The 21,638-nt window shown below is 41.7% G+C and overlaps 1 long non-coding RNA gene across 4 annotated transcripts in view; it reads right to left on the bottom strand.

Moving 5' to 3' along the window:
- The window catches only part of LOC113897390, a 102,465-nt gene extending 83,891 nt beyond the window's left edge, over positions 1-18,574 (bottom strand). For 3 of the 4 annotated variants that reach the window (XR_003512336.1, XR_003512337.1, XR_003512339.1), the window contains exon 1: positions 18,316-18,417. This is a non-coding gene — a long non-coding RNA (uncharacterized LOC113897390). Of the gene's footprint in view, positions 1-18,315; positions 18,418-18,466 lie in introns of those variants that run through there. The other variant, XR_003512338.1, reaches the window with a different exon arrangement.
- Between the last annotated feature and the right edge of the window lie 3,064 nt (positions 18,575-21,638).

Raw genomic sequence — 21,638 nt, 5'->3', positions numbered from 1 at the left:
CAAGTGCTAGAGTAGAAGCTGCAGTAAGTTGTCCAGAAGATCTAGCTAAGATAATATATGAAAGTGCCTAAAAAATAAATTTTCAGTGTAGACAAAACAGCCTTCTATTGCAAGATTCCATCAAGGATTTTCATAGCTAGAGAGAAGTCAACGTCTGGTTATGAAGCTTCAAAGGACAGGCTGACTCTCTTATTAGGGGCTAATGCAACTAGTAACTTTAAGTTGAAGTCAGTGCTTATTTACCATTCCAAAACTCTTAGCACCTTTAAAAATTATGTTCAATCTCCTCTGCTTGTACCATATCAATTAAACAATAAAGCCTCTATGACAGCACATTTGCTTACAACATGGTTTGCTGAATATTTTCAGCCCACTATGGATATCACGAAAAAGATTGCCTTCAAAATTTTACTGCTCACTGACAATGCATCTGGTCACCCAAGAATTCTGACAGAGATGTACAATGAGATTAATGTTTTCATGCCTGCACTCATCTCACACACTAGTAAAGTAATGGTTAAAATTCTCCAAGCCAGGCTTCAGCAATATGTGAACCGTGAACTTCCTGATGTTCAAGCTGGTTTTAGAAAAGGCAGAGAAACCAGAGATCAAATTGCCAGCATTCGCTGGATCATCGAAAAAGCAAGAGAGTTCCAGAAAAACTTCTATTTCTGCTTTATTGACTATGCCAAAGCCTTTGACTGTGTGGATCACAATAAACTGTGGAAAATTCTGAAAGAGATGGGAATACCAGACCACCTGACCTGCCTCTTGAGAAACCTATATGCAGGTCAGGAAGCACCAGTTAGAACTGGACATGGAACAGACTGGTTTCAAATAGGAAAAGGAATACGTCAAGGCTGTATATCGTCACCCTGTTTATTTAACTTATATGCAGAGTACCTCATGAGAAACACTGGGCTGGAAGAAGCACAAGCTGGAATCAAGATTGCCAGGATAATATCAATAACCTCAGATATGCAGATAACACCACCCTTATGGCAGAAAGTGAAGAGAAAGAGTGGAAACAGTGTCAGACTTTATTTTTGGGGGCTCCAAAATCACTGCAGATGGTGATTGCAGCCATGAAATTAAAAGACGCTTACTCCTTGGAAGGAAAGTTATGACCAACCTAGATAGCATGTTGAAAAGCAGAGACATTACTTTGCCAACAAAGGTCCATCTAGTCAAGGCTATGGTTTTTCCTGTGGTCATGTATGGATGTGAGAGTTGGACTGTGAAGAAAGCTGAGCGCCAAAGAATTGATGCTTTTGCACTGTGGTGTTGGAGAAGACTCTTGAGAGTCCCTTGGACTGCAAGGAGATCCAACCAGTCCATTCTGAAGGAGATCAGCCCTGGGATTTCTTTGGAAGAAATGATGCTGAAGCTGAAACTCCAGTACTTTGGCCACCTCATGCAAAGAGTTGACTCATTGGAAAAGACTCTGATGCTGGGAGGGATTGGGGGCAGGAGGAGAAGGGGACGACAGAGGATGAGATGGCTGGAGGGCATCACCGACTAGATGGACGTGAGTTTGAGTGAACTCCAGGAGATGGTGATGGACAGGGAGGCCAGGTGTGCTGTGCATTCATGGGGTCACAAAGAGTCGGACACAAATGAGCGACTGAACTGAACAGCACACACACATCCATGCTGCAGCCCATGGTTCAAGAATTTTCAAGTCTTAAGAAATACACTTCATAAAGCTATAGCTGCCATCGGTAGAGATTCCTCTGATGGATCTGGCCAAAGTAAACTGAAAACCCTCTGAAAATGATTCACTATTATAGATGCCATCAAGAATGTTCATGATTCATAAGAAGAGGTCAAAGTATCGACAAAAATTTGGGAAAAATTGACTTCAACCCTCGTGGATGACTTTGAGGGGTTCAAGATTTCATGGAGAAAGTAACTACAGATGTGGTAGAAATATCAAGAGATTAGAATTAGAAGAGGAGACTGAAGATGTGCCTAAATTGCTACAATGTCATGATAAAATTTTATCATGAAGTTGGTGCTTCTTATGGACAAGCAAAGCAAGTGGCTTCTTGAGATGAAATCTACTTCTGGTGAAGATGCTATGAGGACTGTTGAAATGACAACATAGCATTTAGAATATTACATAAACTTAGTTGATAAAGTAGCAGAAGAGTTTGAGAAGATTCACTCCAATTTTGAAAGAAGTGGGTAAAATGCTATCAAATAGCATTACATGCTACGGAGACATTGTGAAAAGAAGAGTCAATTGATGTGGCAAACTTCATTGTTGTTGTTTAAGAAACTGCCACAGCCACCCCCAGGCTTCAGCAATCACCACCCTGCTCAGTCAGAAGCCATTGACATTGAGGCAAGACCCTCCACCAGCAAAAAGATTACAACTAGCTGAGAGCTCAGATAATGGTTAGCATTTTTAGCAATAAAGCATTTTTAAATTAAGGTATGTACATTTTTTAGACATAATGCTATCACACTTAACTACAGTATAGTGTAAACTTAACTTCTCTATGCTCTGTGAAACCAAAATAATTCATGACTCAGTATTGTAATATTCACTTTATTGCAGTGGTCTGGAGCCGAACCTGCAATCTCTCTGAAGTATACCTCTCTTTTGACAAAATCCAACATCTTTTCTTGACAGAAACACTCAGCAAACTAGGAAAATAAACTTCTTCAGCCTTGTCAAGAGCATATTAACAAGAAAAACCTACAGTTATCATCATGCCTAATGAGCAACAAATGAAAACTTTGCCCCAAAGATCAGGAAAATATCTTATCTTACCATTTCTATTCAACATTGCATTGGAGCATCTACCCTGAGCAATTAAGCAGGGAAATAAAATAATAAGCATATATAAATTGGAAAGGAAGAATTAAAACCATCTCTATTCTCATCTGTGAAATCTACAGAACACACAAACTATTAGAGCTAACAAATGAGTCCAACCAGTTTGTAGGATACAAAATCAACTATTTATTTCTATAATCTAGCAATGAGCGATCAAAAAGGAAAATAAGGGCTTCCCTGGTGGCTCAGTGGTAAAGAATCTGCCTGCCAACGCAGGAGACACAGGTTCAATCCATGATCTGGAAAGATCCCACATGCTGCAGAGCAACTAAGCCCATTTGCCACAACTATTGAGCCTGTGCTCTAGAGCCCAGGAACCCCAACTACTGAGTCCACGAGCTACAACTACTGAAGCCCGTGCCCTAGAGCCCATGCTCCACAAGAGAAGCCCCTGCAATAAGAAGTCTGCGCACTTCAATGAAGAGTAGCCCCACTCGCTGCAACTAGAGAAAAGCCCATCCAGCAACCAAGACACAGCAGAACCAAAAACAAATAATTTCTTAAAAATCAATTAAAAAATGAAATTGAGAAAATTCTATTTACAATAGCATCACAAACAATAAAATACTCAGTGATTTAACAAAATAAGAAGATGGCGGAGGAATAAGACGGGGAAACCACTTTCTCCCCCACAAATTCATCAAAAGATCATTTGAACGCTGAGCAAATTCCATAAAACAACTTCTAACCTTGGTGGAGGACACCAGGCACCCAGAAAGGCAACCCATTCTCTTCAAAAGGAGGTAGGACAAAATATAAAAGATAAAGAGAGACAAAAGAGTTAGGGATGGAGACCCACCCATCCCAGGGAGAGTCATGAAGGAGGAGAAGTTTCCACACACCAGGAAACCCTCTCACTGGCAGCTTTGTGGGGAGTTTTGGAATCTTAGAGGGCAACATAACCGGGAGGAAAAACAAACAAACAAACAAACAAACAACCCACAGATTATATGCCTAACCACAACTCCCAGCAGAGAAGTAGCCCAGACGCTCACGTCTGCCAGCAGCGAGCAGGGGCTGAACAGGGAGGTGCAGGTTGCATGCTTAGGGTAAGGATGGGGCCTGAATACCCTGAGGACAATCTGAGGGAGCTAACGTGAGACAGCAACCCAAACTGTGGGATAGCCAGAGAGAGAGAGGGAAAAAAGATAGAGAGAGAGAACTTTCCCTTGAAAAGCTCTAAGGCAGAGCTTGGTCCGCTCACAGAACAAAGGATTGAGCGAATACCAGAGGAGAGCTAGCCAGCTGCAGACTGGCCTATCCCCCCGCCGGAGGCAGAGAGGCAGGCAGGCGACAGCCAGAACAGGAAGGCAAGGGGCAATCAGGGACCCAGAGACAGCATCCTCCACCAAACTGTGAGCAGGCTCCCAGTTGCTAACCAAGTCTTCTGGGATCCTGAATGGTTGACATCCGCCAGGAGGGTCACAGTCAGAGATCAGCTCCCCAGAGGAGACACACGGCACACCTGAGACGGTGCTCTCCCTGTGCACCCAGAAAACCGAGGGGCTGGGAACGGGGAGATGGTAAGACCTGGGGGCTGGGAACAGGGAGGTGGTAAGACTCAGTGCCCACCTGGGAGAGTGCACCTGGTCGCCTGAGCTGCTCAGACCTGGGAAGGGCACAGAACGTACAACCAACTGAGTCTGTGCCTTTGTGGAGTACCCGAGAACCTGAACGGCTTAGACCTGGGAAATGCATGATAGTTCCCCTGCAGAGCAACCTGGAGCCTGAGTAGACTGGGAAAGCACACACGCCATGAGGCGGGCAAACCCAGTGTGGCCCAGGCACTGCGAGCACTCCCCACACACACCGGTGATGTTTGTTTGCAGTGTTCCTCCCTCCCCACAGCACAACTGAACAAGTGAGCCTAAACAAGTGACCACCTTCGCCCCCTTGGGTCAGAATGGAAATTAGACACTGAAGATACCTGCAAACAGAGGAAGCCAAAATAAACAAAGAGGAAACCGCTCTGGAAGTGACAGGTGCAACAGATTAAAACCCTGTAGTTAGTATTAACTACATTGGAAGGGGCCTATAGACCTTGAGAAGAAGCCGGAACAAGGAACTATGTAAAACTGAACTGACCCCACACTACCCTCAACAGCTCCAGAGAAATTCCTAGATATATTTTACTACTATCATTTTTTAATTAAAAAAATTTTTTTTAAGTTTTTTATTACCCCTTTAATTTTCACTTTTATAACCTATTACTTTGCAAAAAAATAAGATCCTATTTTTAAAGCAAATTTCATTTATATATTTTTTATAATTTTTGAGATTTTGTTTTGTTTTTATAATACCATATTTTTAAGAGTCTAATCTCTATCTAGACTTTTAATCTTTGCTTTTTGGTATTTATTAACTTTGTACCTTTAAGAATCCAATCTTCAAAGTGTGATTACTGGCTTGATTGCTCTCTCCCCTTTTGACTCTCCTTTTTCTCCCCCAGGTCACCTTTATCCGCCCCCCTCCCTTCTCTTCTCTACTTAACTCTGTGAGTCTCTTTGGGTGTTCCGGGCTGTGGAGAACACTTAGGGAACTGATTACTGGCTAGATCTGTCTCTCTTCTTTTGACTCCCCCTTTTCTCCTGGTCACTTCTATCTCCTTCCTCCCTCTTCTCTTCTCTGTGTAACTCTGTGAACCTCTCTGAGTGTTCCAAACTGTGGAGAGTACATAGGGAATTGATTACTAGCTAGATTTTTCCTCTCTTCTTTTGATTTCCCCTGTTCTCCTCCTGGTCACCTCTATCTCCCTCCTCCCTCTTCTCTTCTCCATGTAACTCTGTTAACCTCTCTGGGTGTCCCTCACTGTGGAGAATCTTTTCACCATTGACCTAGATGTTTTATCATTGGTGCTGTATGGATGGAGTCTACTGTAAGAATAAAACTGAAAGCCAGAGGCAGGAGGCTTAAATACAAAACGAGAACACCAGAAAACTCCTGACTCTAGAGAACATTGATCGACAAGAGCTCATCCAAAAGCCTCCATACCTACCCTGAAACCAAGCTCTACCCAAGAGCCAAGAAGTTTCAGAGCAAGAAATACCAAGCTAATTCTCCAAAAACACAGAAACATAACCCTAAGCATTAAAATACAGGCAGCCAAAAGTCACACCAAACCCACAGACACCTCAAAACTCACTACTGGACACTTCATTGCACTCCAGAGAGAAGAGATCCAGCTCCACCCACCAGAACACCAATGCAAGCTTCCCTAACCAGGAAAACATGACAAGTCACTCATCTAATCCCACCCACAGGGAGGAACCTCCACAATAAAGAGGAACCACAAACTTCCAGCATACAGAAAGGCCACCCAAAACACAGCAATCTAAACAATGAAAAGGCAGAGAAATATTCAGCAGGTAAAGGAATATGATAAATGCCCACCAAACCAAACCAAAGAAGAGGAGATAGGGAGTCTACCTGAAAAAGAATTCAGAAAAATGACCCAAAATCTTAAAAACAAAATGGAGTTTCAGATAAATAGTCTGGAGACAAGATTGAGAAGATGCAAGAAATGTTTAACAAGAACCTAGAAGAAATAAAAAAGAGTCAGTCGATAAAGAACAATGCAACAACTGAGACCAAAAGCACTCTGGAGGGAACCAGCAGTATAACCTCAGAATAACTGAGGCAGAAGACAGGATAAGTGAGGTGGAAGGTAGAATGGTGGAAATAAATGAAGCAGAGAGGAACAAAGAAAAAAGAATTAAAAGAAATGAGGACAACCTCAGAGACCTCTGGGACAATGTTAAATGCCCCAACATCCGAATCATAGGAGTCCCAGAAGAAAAAGACAAAAAGAAAGGCCATGAGAAAATACTTGAGATAATAGTTGAAAACTTCCCTAAAATGGGGAAGGAAATAGCCACCCAAGTCCAAGAAACCCAGAGAGTCCCAAACAGGATAAATACAAGGCAAATCACCCCAAGACACATATTAATCAAATTAACAAAGATCAAACACAAAGAACAAATATTAAAAGCAGCAAGAGAAAAACGACAAATAACACACAAGGTATTCCCATAGGATAAGAGCTGATCTTTCAACAGAACCTCTTCAGGCAAGAAGGGAATGCCAGGACATACTTAAGTGATGAAAGAGAAAAACCTACAACCCAGATTACTGTACCCAGCAAGGATCTCATTCAGATATGAAAGGGAAATCAACAGCCTTACAGACAAGCAAAAGCTGAGAGAATTCAGCACCACCAAACCAGCTCTTCAACAAATGCTAAAGGATCGTCTCTAGACAGGAAACACAGAAAAGGTTTATAAACTCTAAAAAACAAAGTAAATGGCAATGGGATCATACTTATCAATAATTACCTTAAATGTAAATGGGATGAATCCCCCAACCAAAAGACAAAGACTGGTGAATGGATACAAAAACAAGGCACCTACATATGCTGTCTACAAGAGACCCACCTCAAAACAAAGGACACATACAGACTGAAAGTGAAGGGCTGGAAAAAGACATTTCATGCAAATGGAGACCAAAAGAAAGCAGGAGTAACCATACTCATATCAGATAAAATAGACTTTGAGACAGATTGTGAAAAGAGATGAAGAAGGACACTACATAATGATCAAAGGATCAATCAAAGAAGATGTAACAATTATAAATATATATGCACCCAACATAGGAGCACTGCAATATGTAAGGCAAATGCTAACAAGTTGAAAGTGGAAATTAACAGTAGCACAATAATAGTGGGAGACTTTAATACCCCACTCACACCTATAGATAGACCAACTAAACAGAAAATTAACAAGGAAACACAAACTTTAAATGATACAATGGACCAGTTAGACCTAATAGATATCTATAGGACATTTCACCCAAAAACAATGAATTTCACCTTTTTCTCGAGTACACAAGGAACATTCTCCAGGATATATCATATTCTGAGCCATAAATCTAGCCTTGGTAAATTCAAAAAAACCTGAAATCATTTCAAGCACCTTTCTGATCACAATGTGGTAAGATGAGATGTCAACTACAGGGGAAAAAAAAACTATTAAAAATACAAATGTATGGAGGCTAAACAACACACTTCTGAATAACCAACAAATCACAGAAGAAATAAAAAGAGAAATCAAAATATGCATGGAAACGAATGACAATGAAAACACGACAACCCAAAACCTATAGGATTCAGTAAAAGCAGTGCTAAGGAGAAGATTCATAGCAATACAAGCTTTCCTCAAGAAATAAGAGAAAAATCAAATAAATAACCTAACTCTACACCTAGAGCAACTAGAAAAAGAGGAAATGAAGAACCCTAGGGTTAGTAGAAGGAAACAAATCATAAAAATTAGGGTGGAAATAAATGAAAAAGAAACAAAGGAGACTGTAGCAAAAATCAACAAAGCTAAAAGCTGGTTCTTTGAGAAGATAAATAAAATTGACAAACCATTAGCCACTCATCAAGAAAAAAAGGGAAAAGAATCAAGTCAACAAAATTAGAAATGAAAATGGAGAAATCACAACAGACAACACAGAAATACAAATGATCATAAGAGACTACTACAGCACCTATATGCCAATAAAATGGACAACTTGGAAGAAATGGACAAATTCTTAGAAAACCATAACTTTCCGAAAATGAACCAGGAAGAAATAGAAAATCTTAACAGACCCATCACAAATATGGAAATCGAAACTGTAATCAGAAATCTTCCAAAACACAAAAGCCCAGGACCAGATGGCTTCACAGCTGAATTCTATCAAAAATTTAGAGAAGAGCTAACATTTATCCTACTCAAAGTCTTCCAGAAAATTGCAAAGGAAGGTAAACTCCCAAACTCATTCTATGAGGCCACCATCACCCTAATACCAAAACCTGACAAAGATGCCACAAAAAGTGAAAACTACAGGCCAATATCACTGATGAACATAGATGCAAAAATCCTTAACAAAATTCTAGCAAACAGAATCCAACAACATATTAAAAAGTTCATACATCATGACCAAGTGGGCTTTAATCCCAGGGATGCAAGGATTCTTCGATATTTGCAAAATCAATGTGATATACCACATGAACAAACTGAAACATAAAAACCATATGATTATCTCAATAGATGCAGAGAAAGCCTTTGACAAAATTCAACACCCATTTATGATAAAAAAAAAAAAAACCTCCAGAAAGCAGGCATAGAAGGAACATACCTCAACATAATAAAAGCCATATATGATAAACCAACAGCAAACATTATCCTCAATGATGAAAAATGGAAAGCGCTTCCCCTAAAGTGAGGAACAAGACAAGGGTGCCCACTCTTACCACTACTATTCAACACATTTTTGGAAGTTTTAGTCACAGCAAACAAGCAGAAAAAGAAATAAAAGGAATCCGGATTGGAAAAGAAGTAAAACTCTCACTGTTTGCAGATGACATGATCGTCTACATAGAAAATCCTAGACTCCACCAGAAAATTACTAGAGCTAATCAATGAATATAGTAAAGTTGCAGGATATAAAATTAACACACAGAAATCCCTTGCATTCCTATACACTAACAATGAGAAAACAGAAAGAGAAATTAAGGAAACAATTCCATTCACCACTGCAATGAAAAGAATAAAATACTTAAGAATAAATCTACCTAAAGAAACAAAAGACCTATATATGAAAAACTATAAAACACTGATGAAAGAAATCAAAGAGGACACTAATAGATGGAGAAATATACCATGTTCATGGATTGGAAGAATCAATATAGTGAAAATGAGTATACTACCCAAAGCAATCTATAGATTCAAAATCCCTATCAAGCTACCAAGGGTATTTTTCACAGAACTAACACAAATAATTTCATAATTTGTATGGAATACAAAAAACCTCAAATAGCCAAAGCGATCTTGAGAAAGAAGAATGGAACTGGAGGAATCAACCTGCCTGACTTCAGGCTCTACTACAAAGCCACAGTCATCAAGACAGTATGGTACTGGCACAAAGACAGAAATATAGATCAATGGAACAAAATAGAAAGCCCAGAGATAAATCCATGCACCTATGGACACCTTATCTTTGACAAAGGAGGCAAGAATATACAATGGAGAAAAGGCAATCTCTTTAACAAGTGGTGCTGGGAAAGCTGGTCAACCACTTGTAAAAGAATGAAACTAGACCACTTTCTAACACCATTCACAAAAATAAACTCGAAATGGATTAAAGATCTAAAAGTAAGACCAGAAACTATAAAACTCCTAGAGGGAAACATAGGCAAAACACTCTCTGACATAAATCACAGCAGGATCCTCTATGACCCACCTCCCAGAGTTAAGGAAATAAAAGCAAAAATAAACAAATGGGACCTAATTAAACTTAAAAACTTTTGCACAACAAAGGAAGCTATAAGCAAGGTGAAAAGACAGCATTCAGAATGGGAGAAAATTATAGCAAATGAGGCAACTGACAAAGAATTAATCTCAAAATATACAAGCAGCTCAGGCAGCTCAATTCCAGAAAAATAAACAACCCAATCAAAAAATAGGCCAAAGAACTAAACAGGCATTTCTCCAAAGAAGACATACAGATGACTAACAAACATGAAAAGATGCTCAACATCACTCATTATCAGAGAAATGCAAATCAAAACCACTATGAGGTACCATTTCACACCAGTCAGAATGGCTGCGATCCAAAAGTCTACAAATAAATGCTGGAGAGGGTGTGGAGAAAAGGGAACCCTCTTACACTGTTGGTGGGAATGCAAACTAGTACAGCCACTATGGAGAACAGTGTGGAGATTCCTTAAAAAACTGGAAATAGAACTGCCTTATGATCCAGCAATCCCACTGCTGGGCATACACACTGAGGAAACCAGAAGGGAAAGAGACACGTGTACCCCAATGTTCATCACAGCATTGTTAACAATAGCCAGGACATGGAAGCAACCTAGATGTCCATTGGCAGACAAATGGATAAGAAAGCTGTGGTACATATACACCTTTGAATATTACTCAGCCATTAAAAATAACACATTTTAATCAGTTCTAATGAGGTGGATGAAACTGGAGCCTATTATACAGAGTGAAGTAAGCCAGAAAGAAAAACACCAATACTAACACCAAGTATTAACACCAATATTACCAAAACTACCAATAATACAAAACACCAATATTAGCACATATATATGGAATTTAGAAAGATGGTAACAATGACCCTATATGTGAGACAGCAAAAGAGACACAGATGTAAAGAACAGACTTTTGGACTCTGTGAGAGAAGGCGAAGGTGGGATGATTTGAGAGAAAAGCATTGAAACATGTATATTATCATATGTGAAATAGATTGCCAGGCCAGGTTCAATGCATGAGACAAGGTGTTCAGGGCTGATGCACTGGGATGACCCTGAGGGATGGGATAGGGAGGGAGGTGGGAGGGGGGTTCAGGATGGGGAACACATGTACACCCATGGCTGATTCATGTCAATGTATGGCAAAAACCACTACAATATTGTAAAGTAATTAGCCTCCAATTAAAATAATAAAAAAAAATAAGTGCAAGATCTGAACACTGTAACAACAAATTATCATTGAATTAAAGAAGACCTAAATAAATGGAAATACATTCCATGTTCACCGATGAGAAGATTCAGTATTATTAAGATAGCATTACTCCCCAAATTGATATCCAGATTCAAGGCAGTCTTCATCAAAATCCTAGCTGCTTGTTTTGCAGAAATTGGAAAGTAGGTCCTAAAATTTCATATGAAAATGCAAGGCACCCAGAATAGCCAAAACAATCTCAAAAAAGAAGAACAAATTTAAAGGACTCACACCTCTAGACTTCAAAAATTAATACAGAGCTACAGTAATCAAGGCACTATAGTACTGGCATAAGGATAGACAGGTTAATCCATGATATAAAATTGATATTCCAGAAATAAACCCGTATGTTTATGGACAACTTATGTTTGAAAAGGGTACAAGATAATTCAAAGCAGAAATGGCTTTTTCAACAAAAGGGCAACAGGACATCCACACATTGTACCTATTCCTCACACCAAATTAAAAATTTAATTCAAAATGGATCAAAGACCTAAATGTAAGAACCAAAACTATAAAACTCTTAAAAGAAAACATATGCATAATATTTGGTGATCTTAAATTAGGCAATGGTTTTAAAACATGACACAAAGCACTATCAATAGAATTTAAAAATGGATAAATTGGAACTCATCAAAATTAAACACTTTTGTGCTTCAAAGGACTATATAAAGAAAGTGAAAAAACAACCCAGAGAATGAGAGAAAATATTTTTAAATCATGCATCTGTAAAAAGTCTAGTATCTAAAATATATAAAGACATTTACAACTCTGTAAAAACAAAAAAATTTAAATGAGTAACAGATATGAATAGATATTTCTCCACAGAAGACATACAAATGTCTACTAAGCACATGAAAAGATGCTTCACATCATTAGTCTTTAGGAAAATGCAAATCAAAAAGCTCAATGAAATACCATTTCATACCTGCTAGGATGGCTAAAAAAATTTAAAAGATGGTAAGGATATGGAGAAATTGAAGCTCTCATGATTGCTGAAGTATAGCTGCTGTGAAAAACAGTTTGGGAGTTCCCTAAAAAGTTAAATACTGAATTACCATACAACCCAGCAATTCCACTCCTAGGTATATAACCAAGAAAATTGAAAGCATATGTTTATATAAAAAAATTAAACACGAATGTCTGTGACATTAGCCATAATAGCACAAAAAGTGAAAACTCCCCCCAAATGTTCATCAATGAATTAATGGATAAATAAAATGTGGTATATCCATAGAATGCAGTATTATTCAGCTATGGGAAAAAATGAGGTACTGATGAGACATGTGGGACCTGGGACCCTTTGCTACAAGTGCTTGTACCTGGACAACAAACATTTCCTGAAGAAACAGAATACAAAGATAGATAGGTTGATCCAAAAATATAACTGAAACTCCAGAGAGAAACCCATACATTTAGGACAACTGATTTTTGATAAGGGTACCAAGACAATTCAATGCAGAAAGAAAAGCCTTTTCAACGAAAGGATAACTGCATAGCCACACAGAAAATGATGTTGAAACTATTTCTCACACCAAATTTTAAAAATTAAGTCAAAATGGATCAAAGATCCAAATAAGGACTACAAATAACTGCATGCATGCAGAGTTGGGGAAAATTATGAACAAGATATAAAAAGACCAAAAACCCAACTTCTATGTCCCCTACACACAATACCACCAGAGAAGGGGCCTAAGTCACCCCATCCTGCCTGACCCCTGGACCTGCCCCTACCCTCACCGCATGTAAGGCAACAACTCACCTTCACTCAAGGAGTGAACAAAAGAACCTGTTACTTGTTTTGTTCCCTCCTGATGCAGCATGAGTCCCAGTAAAGCCTTGCCTAAGTTTCTTCTCTGGCCTCTTATCAATTTCCATTGATTTTAAGAGTCTAAGAACCAGCTCTGTTACACTGATGTGTGCTACAACATGAAAGAAAAACCACACAGAAAAGGCTATCATGTTATATGATTCCATTTCATGAAATGCCCCCAAACTTTCAAAGAGACAGAAAGTAGGTTAGTCATTTCCGGGGACTTGGGGGATGGGAGAATGGTGGGGAGTGACTGCTAATGGGTACAGAGTTTGGGGATAATGAGAATGTTCTAGAATTATATGATGCTGATAGCTGCACAACTCTGAATAGATTAAAAAGCACTGAACTACATACTGCAAATGGGTGAATTTAAGAAAGCTGAGCACCAAAGAATTGATGCTTTTGAACTGTGGTGTTGGAGAAAACTCTTGAGAGTCCCTTGGACTGCAAGGAGAGCCAACCAGTCCATCCTAAAGAAGATCAGTCCTGGGTGTTCATTGGTAGGACCGATGTTGAAGCTGAAACTCCAATACTTTGGCCACCTGATGCGAAGAGCTGACTCATTTGAAAAGACCCTGATGCTGGGAAAGATTGAGGGCAGGAGGAGAAGGGGATGACAGAGGATAAGATGGTTGGATGGCATCACTGACTCGATGGACATGGGTTTGGGTGGACTCCGGGAGTTGGCAATGGATAGGGAGGCCTGGCGTGCTGCAATTCATGGGGTTGCAGAGTCAGACACAATTGAGTGACTGAACTGAACAGTAAATGAATTGCATCTCAATATTTTAAAAAGTCAGACCACACCATTCTTCTCAAAATGCTCCAACATGTCAAAAGAACACAAGACTCCCCAGAGCCACTGCTCTGACCACTGCTTTTCTGACCTCATCTCCCATCACTCTCCCACCTGGCAGCCCCCACCAGTCACACTGCCTCCTTCTGTTCTTCAAACACACCATCATGCTTCCACCTCAGGGCCTTTGCTTTCAGTTTCCCCACAGCCCTGGATTCAAGCCTCCAACACCGGCACAGTTAACTTCTGCACCTCTTGAAGTCTTTGCTTGAATGTCCCCTTTTCAGTGAGGTCTACCCTAACTGCATGCCTGTACTCCTTTTCCCCAACCCTGTTACTTCTCTTTTGCATTTATCCCTGTCTAAAACATAACATGCTTCTCTTATTTCTTACTTTGTATTTATGGTCTGTTTCCTCCCACTAGAATCTAAGCCATTGTAGCTAGAATTTCTGTCTGCTTCTTCACTGCTCTATGTTTCACACTCTGTGGGCATACAGGAGGTGCTTACTAAATATCTGTTGGTGACCACAAAATAAATGAATGTCTACATGGGTAAACAGGTTTGGAGGACCTGTTCTGAGAATGAAAACATCTTCGCGGACATACAAACAACTTTGGGAATGAACTTTTTTGAAGACTGTCTACTGCTTGTTATCAAACACTTGTTCAAGCCTAAGAGACGTCAGATATTTTCTGACACCTGCTATTTAATTACTGTGACCATGCATGAAAGCAATGGGCCTCAGGCCCTTTTCTTTCAGTAGCTGAGTATGTGAGCCTTGCTCAGCTTCGTGTCTTTGATGCTCACATTTTGCTTGTAGTTCTTCCTTGGTTTCACACAGAGACACGAACTGCCAGGAAACTCTCTCTGCCTCTCTCAGGACATCTGTGCTTTGAGTCTAACTCTGGGCCAGCTCTGCAGACTGAAAACACTCTGGGTGTGCCTGTCAACAGGAAGAGAAGCGCTCCAGCAGGAACCCCACACCACCTGACCGCACAGCCTCCTAAGCTCCAGGCAGCATCTTTGTTGTGCTTAAATGAGCCTTCCATGTGCTCCTGGCAGGAGCACACATAATTAAACGTACTAACACTTAAGAGCAGGCTTAAACCACAGATTTTCTATTATCGTTTTTAACTTTTGATTCATCCCCTCCAGAGGTTCAGCCTTTCTTTGATAGAGGCCTAAAACATGAGAGAGAAGTTTCTTGGGTGTCCAAAAAATCATAATGCTTTTGGGAAACTGAGTCTTAGCATGGAGAAATCCCTCTGTATTCTGCCATCTCCATTCTCTATTTTTCAGATAAAACAGCTATTACTTTGTGTCTGTGTGGAGCACAGCAAAAAGGAAACTCGGATTTCAAAGAACCATCTCTATCACCTTCAAAATCTTTTTGTCCTTGGGTATCCTGAAATGTCTATCCTCTCTAGTCACAAAAATGTTTTCTCTGCAGCAGCTGACCCTATCTATGATAATGATTTTAACAACTTACTGACTGGAGATATATGAATATGTCTCTTGTTACCCTAACATTATTGACCAGAGTGTTTCAATATTCACTTCCATAACAAATCGCCAGCCACAGACATTAGTTTCTGCAAAAGTCCTCCAGTCAGTAACATGCTATGTGTTAGCTGCTAGTTGCGTCTGACTCTTTGTGACCCATGGACTGTAGCTCTCCAGGCTCCTCTGTCCATGGGATTTCCCTGGCAAGAGTGGGTAGCCATTCCCTTCTCCAGGGGATCTTCCCGACCCAGGGATCAAACCCAGGTCTCGTGCATTGCAGATGGATTCTTGACCGTCTGAGCCACCAGGGAAGTCCCCGATAATGTGTTAAGTAGCACCTATAATACAAATTCGTATAATCCAGAATACAGCCCCAACACACCTGTTTTTGGTTCATTTAAGTATCCCACAGGTCCTTCAGGTTCTTTCTATCCAAGACTCTTATTATCTCTCCACCAAAACAAAATTTTTTTTTAGTTTTTAATTTTAAAAAATTAATAATAAGAAACCCTGCTGTTGCCAAGCCTTACTAATAGCATTACTTTCTCCCACTCAAGGAAACCAGGAAATTCAAAATCAAGTTTGGCTCTCTGCTCTGGCTCTATACAAATTCTGTCAGTCAATGAGTCACTTGCTTTGACCCCGTTTTAATGAACTTCCAAATTTTTCCTGGCCATGTATCTTCTGAAGAAGGATTACCTCCTGCTCACACTTAAAAGCCAACAGTGGGGACTTTATTCTGCTCACGGTTTGAAAGCTGACTACCCTCTACTCCCAACTTTGAAAACACTAATTACTCAGGTGACCATGAAAATGAAACCAGATGTTCTCCCCAATCCCTGCCATCTGCCCTGGTGCTGGGCCTGGGTTCTGTCTTGTGCTAAGGAAGATCTGGCTCTGTTACCAAACCAAACTTGGGTCCATTCACCCAACATACAACAACTCCAACATACAACAACTCCAACATACAACAACTCCAACATACAACAACTCCAACATACAACAACTCCAACATACAACATATAATGACATGCAACAACTGGGCTGTGGGGAAGGAAAGTATAGTGTTTACTGCAAGGCACCCAAGATGGGGCCAATCAAGAACAGGCAGCTCATGCTCAAAAGACCCAAACCCCCTGATGCCTTTCAGGGTAGGTTTTTTAAAAACGGTGTGAGGGAGAGGATCACAGGGTCTTTCATCAGGTCATGCACAATTCTCTGACTGGTTGATGGGGAAGTTAACAGGGTGATTTCAGGAATCATAATCATCAACCTGCTGGTTCCAATCAGTCTGGGGTTTCTGTGCTAGTGATCAGCATGGGGTTGACTTCTTCCACCTGGGGGGGTTTTAAGTGTCTGCAAAACAACTTAATGATATGGCGCAGGATATTAACTATAGCACTTGAGAAGGAACTAAAGGTCCTTTGTTTTATGGCTGAACTATTATTATTCTGTCTTGCTCAATTGTTTGTTTTTGCATTTTCTCACTTCTCTGATTAAATTGCTCTTTGGAATTCAGGGAAGGTCTAAATGGCTAAAGCTCTTCTACAAAAAAGATGCAGAGACACAGGACATCTGTTCCTGGGAAGGCCCTGCAGGATCCTGCTTAGTTTCAGCCCTATCACTTCCAGCCTATGTGAGCTTGGATGTGATGTTATATGCCATGCATGCAATAACACAACATTCCCAGCTGGCTCAGTGGTAAACAATCCACTGCCAACGCAGGAGACACAGCAGTCTCAGGTTCAATCCCTGGGTGGGGAAGATCCCCTGGAGGAAGAAATAGCAAACCCACTATAGTTCATGGGGTTGCAAAGAGTGGGACACGACTGGACTGAGCATGGTATAAGAGGAGCACATGGTATATATGCAATAACACAGAAATCAGACCTATAAACATAGGTTATCATAAGAAAGTATGGGATATAAATGCATAAGTCAGTAGAGACCCATAGGTTAACCCATTCTATTGAGCTCAGTCTATCTAGATTTCTAAGGAAGACTGCGCAAATTTGGTAGGTTCCATTTTTACTGTCAGGGAGTAACAGTATGGGAATTCCCCACAAGTGTAGCTGCTGGGTTCCTCTCCCATTTCACCTCCATGCTGCCTCCCTCTCCCATTTCACCACCATGCTGCCTCCTGAAAGTGGGTTTATGAGGCTCATGGTTCCCCAAGGTCCAGACCTAACTCTGAAGCCCAGCCAGGGCCGGGGCTGTCCAAATCAAGATGGAGGTCCAATCCCATTGTCCAATAAAGGATAAGGCCCAGAGAGCTGAGAAATCTGTTTTCTGGTGCACATATGTTACTCTCAACAAAAACATTATTTCTTCACAAACACAGATTCATTGTTCTGTACCCTAAGTGTGAACCAGGAATTGGAGCTCAGAGAGTCCTACATTTAGAGCTCTAGGTTCAGCTACTGTCCCACTCCTCCTAAAGAGACATGTCTCTCTGCACCCAAGATTCGCTTTCTATAAAGACCTTACATTACGGAGACTGCAGCCGGAATTAACTGGACTAGACACCGAGGGCCACGCTTTGCCAAATGAATAGGAATGAAGGAAGAGGCTGCCCCCAAGTGGGAAACCCGAAAATTGCAGCGACGCTTCCAATCAGTTACTCATGAGTTCAAGAAACTGCACCGGGTTTCCATTTCCAGCTCGCAGAAATGCCCCTCCTTGAGAACCGCTAGGGAGGAAACTGAGGTGCGGATCCTTTTACTATCACCGCGGCACGCTGAGAAAACAGAACAGGCAAACCCACCGTCTCCCAACCCCCCGACCCTATAAAGCACCTGGTTAAATGCAAATTCTGGGTCCTCACCGCGGACACTTTGATTTAGCGAGCCAGAGGGAGTGAGCGCCTAGAGTTCTGGTGTCTAACCACGTGTTTCGGATCATGTGGCAGATTTGGAGATTGTGGGCTGGGAAGCGACTTTCTCTTACCCTTCCCGGGCCCCGGGCTGTGGGTCCTGGGAACCCCGAATCCGCAGTTTTTCTTGTGGCCTTTCTCGCAGCCCCCAGCCGCCGCTCTATTGTCTCCCCACCAGCCACTGCGGAACCCCACCCACCAGCCGGGTCTGCCCCGGGTCAGCCCAGCCACCGTGGTTTCCATGGCGACCCGGGCTGCGCCGCGTGCCGCTTCCCTCGCGCGGTGTAAGGTGGCGTCTCTCTGACCCAGCGCCCACCGCCTCGACCGAGAAGGGAAATTCTAGTCCAGGACAGTCAAGCTAAGAAGTAACTTTACTACTACTATTGAGTATTTCTTGTGCCCATTTTTTATTTAAAATAAGATGTAAGAGTTTTGTTTTTCCGGGGTAGGGGGTCGCGGAATTCGAGCGACCTGTCTTAGTACCTTTATGTAACATCTCACATTCAGATTCAAACGCTTGGGATAGACTGACCCTCCTCCCCCGCCCAGCTAAAGGAATTAATAATTTCGACTTGCCTTAGAGACTTACCTTTCTTTGCACAGCCCTCCCGTGGTACATGCACCAGAACACTCAGGTGTGTGGTTTTGTCTAGCAACCTCGGGAAACACCGAGGTGATTCCCAGACCGTGGGCCTCCTGTTTCTTCTTTACTCTCCAATCCTGCCCTTCTTGCCAAGGACTGCTGCCTCTGCTGAACCCGATGGAGGAGGTCAGGTTCTTAAGGGCTTCGGCAGGGAATGCAGACTGTATTCTCAGAAGCATGTGGGCTGAGCTAGGCCCTCAGAAGTTCCTCGTTATTCTAATCAAGAAGCCCTGGCTTACTCTAATCAACTTCCATTAGGAGAAGGCCACATCTTCTGGAAGGACCTGGGTATACTTTCAAAAGGTGCTATAAGGAGCATGGTCCAACACCCCAGGTCCGGTCAGCTTTTCTTTTTGTTCATCCATGAGGACTGCTGAGTCATGGTGCTTCCTCGGGGCGTTTGGCAGTTCAAGACGGCTGGAGGCTAAGTGAAAATCTAGGCACCTCTGAAATCCTGTTGGTATGTGGAATAAATGACTTTCGGATGGCCAGCTGTGGAGGACACTGGGAAATGGAGGACACGGTCATCTCATAAACATGGAGATGTGAGGACAAGGTTAGACCACTCTTGTTTTGTCACATAGTAACATTTTCAATAGCTAAGTGTAAGCATTCGGCAATCTTCTGAAAAATTAACTACTTTCAGAGATGGAGTGGATCCCTTTTGTTCAGAGTTTTCAGGGCCAGACACCACAGAAGACCATCTTGCAGTCTCTGTGTAGGGAACTATCCATTCTTCATTAAAGAAGTGAGTATGCGTGCTAAGTTGCTTCAGTCTTATCCAACTCTTCGCAACCCTATGGACTGTAGCCCCGCCAGGTTCCACTGTCCATAGGATTCTCCAGGCAAGAATACTGGAGGGGGTTCCCATGCTCTCCTTCAGGGATCTTCCCAATCCAGAGATCGAACCTGCGTCTCTTAACGCCTCCTGCATTGGCAGGGGAGTTCTTTACTACTAGTGCTGAAGAAGGGAAGAAGCAGATCACCCAGACTGAACTAACTCCATCTTGCACTTTTAATGAACTCTGGCCTACATATCTGGTAACCATGGAGATAACATACCAGTGATGGAGCAGGCCCCCCAGAAGGATAAACACCAGACTAGGCTGACCTCATACCTAGACTCCCTGGAGAAGAAGAATATGATAACTCATTGTGTTATCGAATACCTTCTGTAATCTTAATGGTGCATAGTAATGTGGGCTGCACTGCATAGCTAGTTGACCTTCAGAATGTGAAACATGACTAACTTAATTGTATCTCCTTCTAACATTTTCCAGAGCAGACTTGAGAAAATTGGGAATGTGGGCTTGGGCACGCACACACTAGGTATAACAGGCAGACACAAAAAACAGTCAGGGTGCCTGGCTAAGGAGGAAACTCTGCCTTGGACCCACCAGTGTAATAAACTGCACTCCATTATCTGCACGGTCCTTCTGAGTGAGTTTGTTTCCCAGGGGGTTTGGCTACAACAGCACCACCTGGGGAGCCCCATTAAAGAAGCAGTGCTAGAGAATTTTCTTCAGTCTAAGAGCTGACCAAACTGTACTGTAGAGCTGTGTAAGACTTCAGTTCGGTTCAGTCCAGTTCAGTTGCTCAGTCGTGTCCGACTATTTGCAACCCCAGGAATCGCAGCATGCCAGGCCTCCCTGTCCATCACCAACTCCCGAAGTTTACCCAAACTCATGTCCATCGAGTTGGTGATGCCACCCAGCCATCTCATCCTCTGTTGTCCCCTTCTCCTCCTGCCCCCAATCCCTCCCAGCATCACGGTCTTTTCCAATGAGTAAACCCTTCACATGAGGTGGCCAAAGTATTGGAGTTTCAGCTTCAGCATCAGTCCTTCCAATGAACACCCAGGACTGATCTCCTTTAGTGTGGACTGGTTGGATCTCCTTATAGTCCAAGGGACTCTCAAGAGTCTTCTCCAACACCACAGTTCAAAAGCATCAATTCTTCGGTGCTCAGCTTTCTTCACAGTCCAACTCTCACATGACCACTGGAAAAACCATAGCCTTGACTAGACAGACCTTTGTTGACAAAGAAATGTCTCTGCTTTTTAATATGCTGTTTAGGTTGGTCATAACTTTTCCTCCAAGGAGTAAACGTCTTTTAATTTCATGGCTGCAATCACCATCTGCAGTGATTTGGGAGCCCCAAAAAATAAAGTCTGACACTGTTTCCACTGTTTCCCCATCTATTTGCCATGAAGTGATGGGACCAGATGCCATGATCTTAGTTTTCTGAATGTTGAGCTTTAAGCCAACTTTTTCACTCTCCTCTTTACTTTCATCAAGAGGCTTTTTAGTTCCTCTTCACTTTCTGCCATAAGGGTGGTGTTATCTGCATATCTGAGGTTATTGATATTTCTCCCAGCAATCTTGATTCCAGCTTGTGCTTCTTCCAGCCCAGCATTTCTCATGACGTACTCTGCATATAAGTTAAATAAGCAGGGTGATGTACTATTTGTACTTTTCCTATTTGGAACCAGTCTGTTGTTCCATGTCCAATTCTAACTGTTGCTTCCTGACCTGCATATAGGTTTCTCAAGAGGCAGGTCAGGTGGTCTGGTATTCTCATCTCTTTCAGAATTTTCCACAGTT

Source organism: Bos indicus x Bos taurus, chromosome 8, assembly GCF_003369695.1.
Source record: "Bos indicus x Bos taurus breed Angus x Brahman F1 hybrid chromosome 8, Bos_hybrid_MaternalHap_v2.0, whole genome shotgun sequence".
Lineage (NCBI taxonomy): Eukaryota > Metazoa > Chordata > Mammalia > Artiodactyla > Bovidae > Bos > Bos indicus x Bos taurus.
The sequence above is the reverse complement of the archived record's forward strand: the minus strand, read 5'-3'. Positions and strand labels throughout refer to the sequence as shown.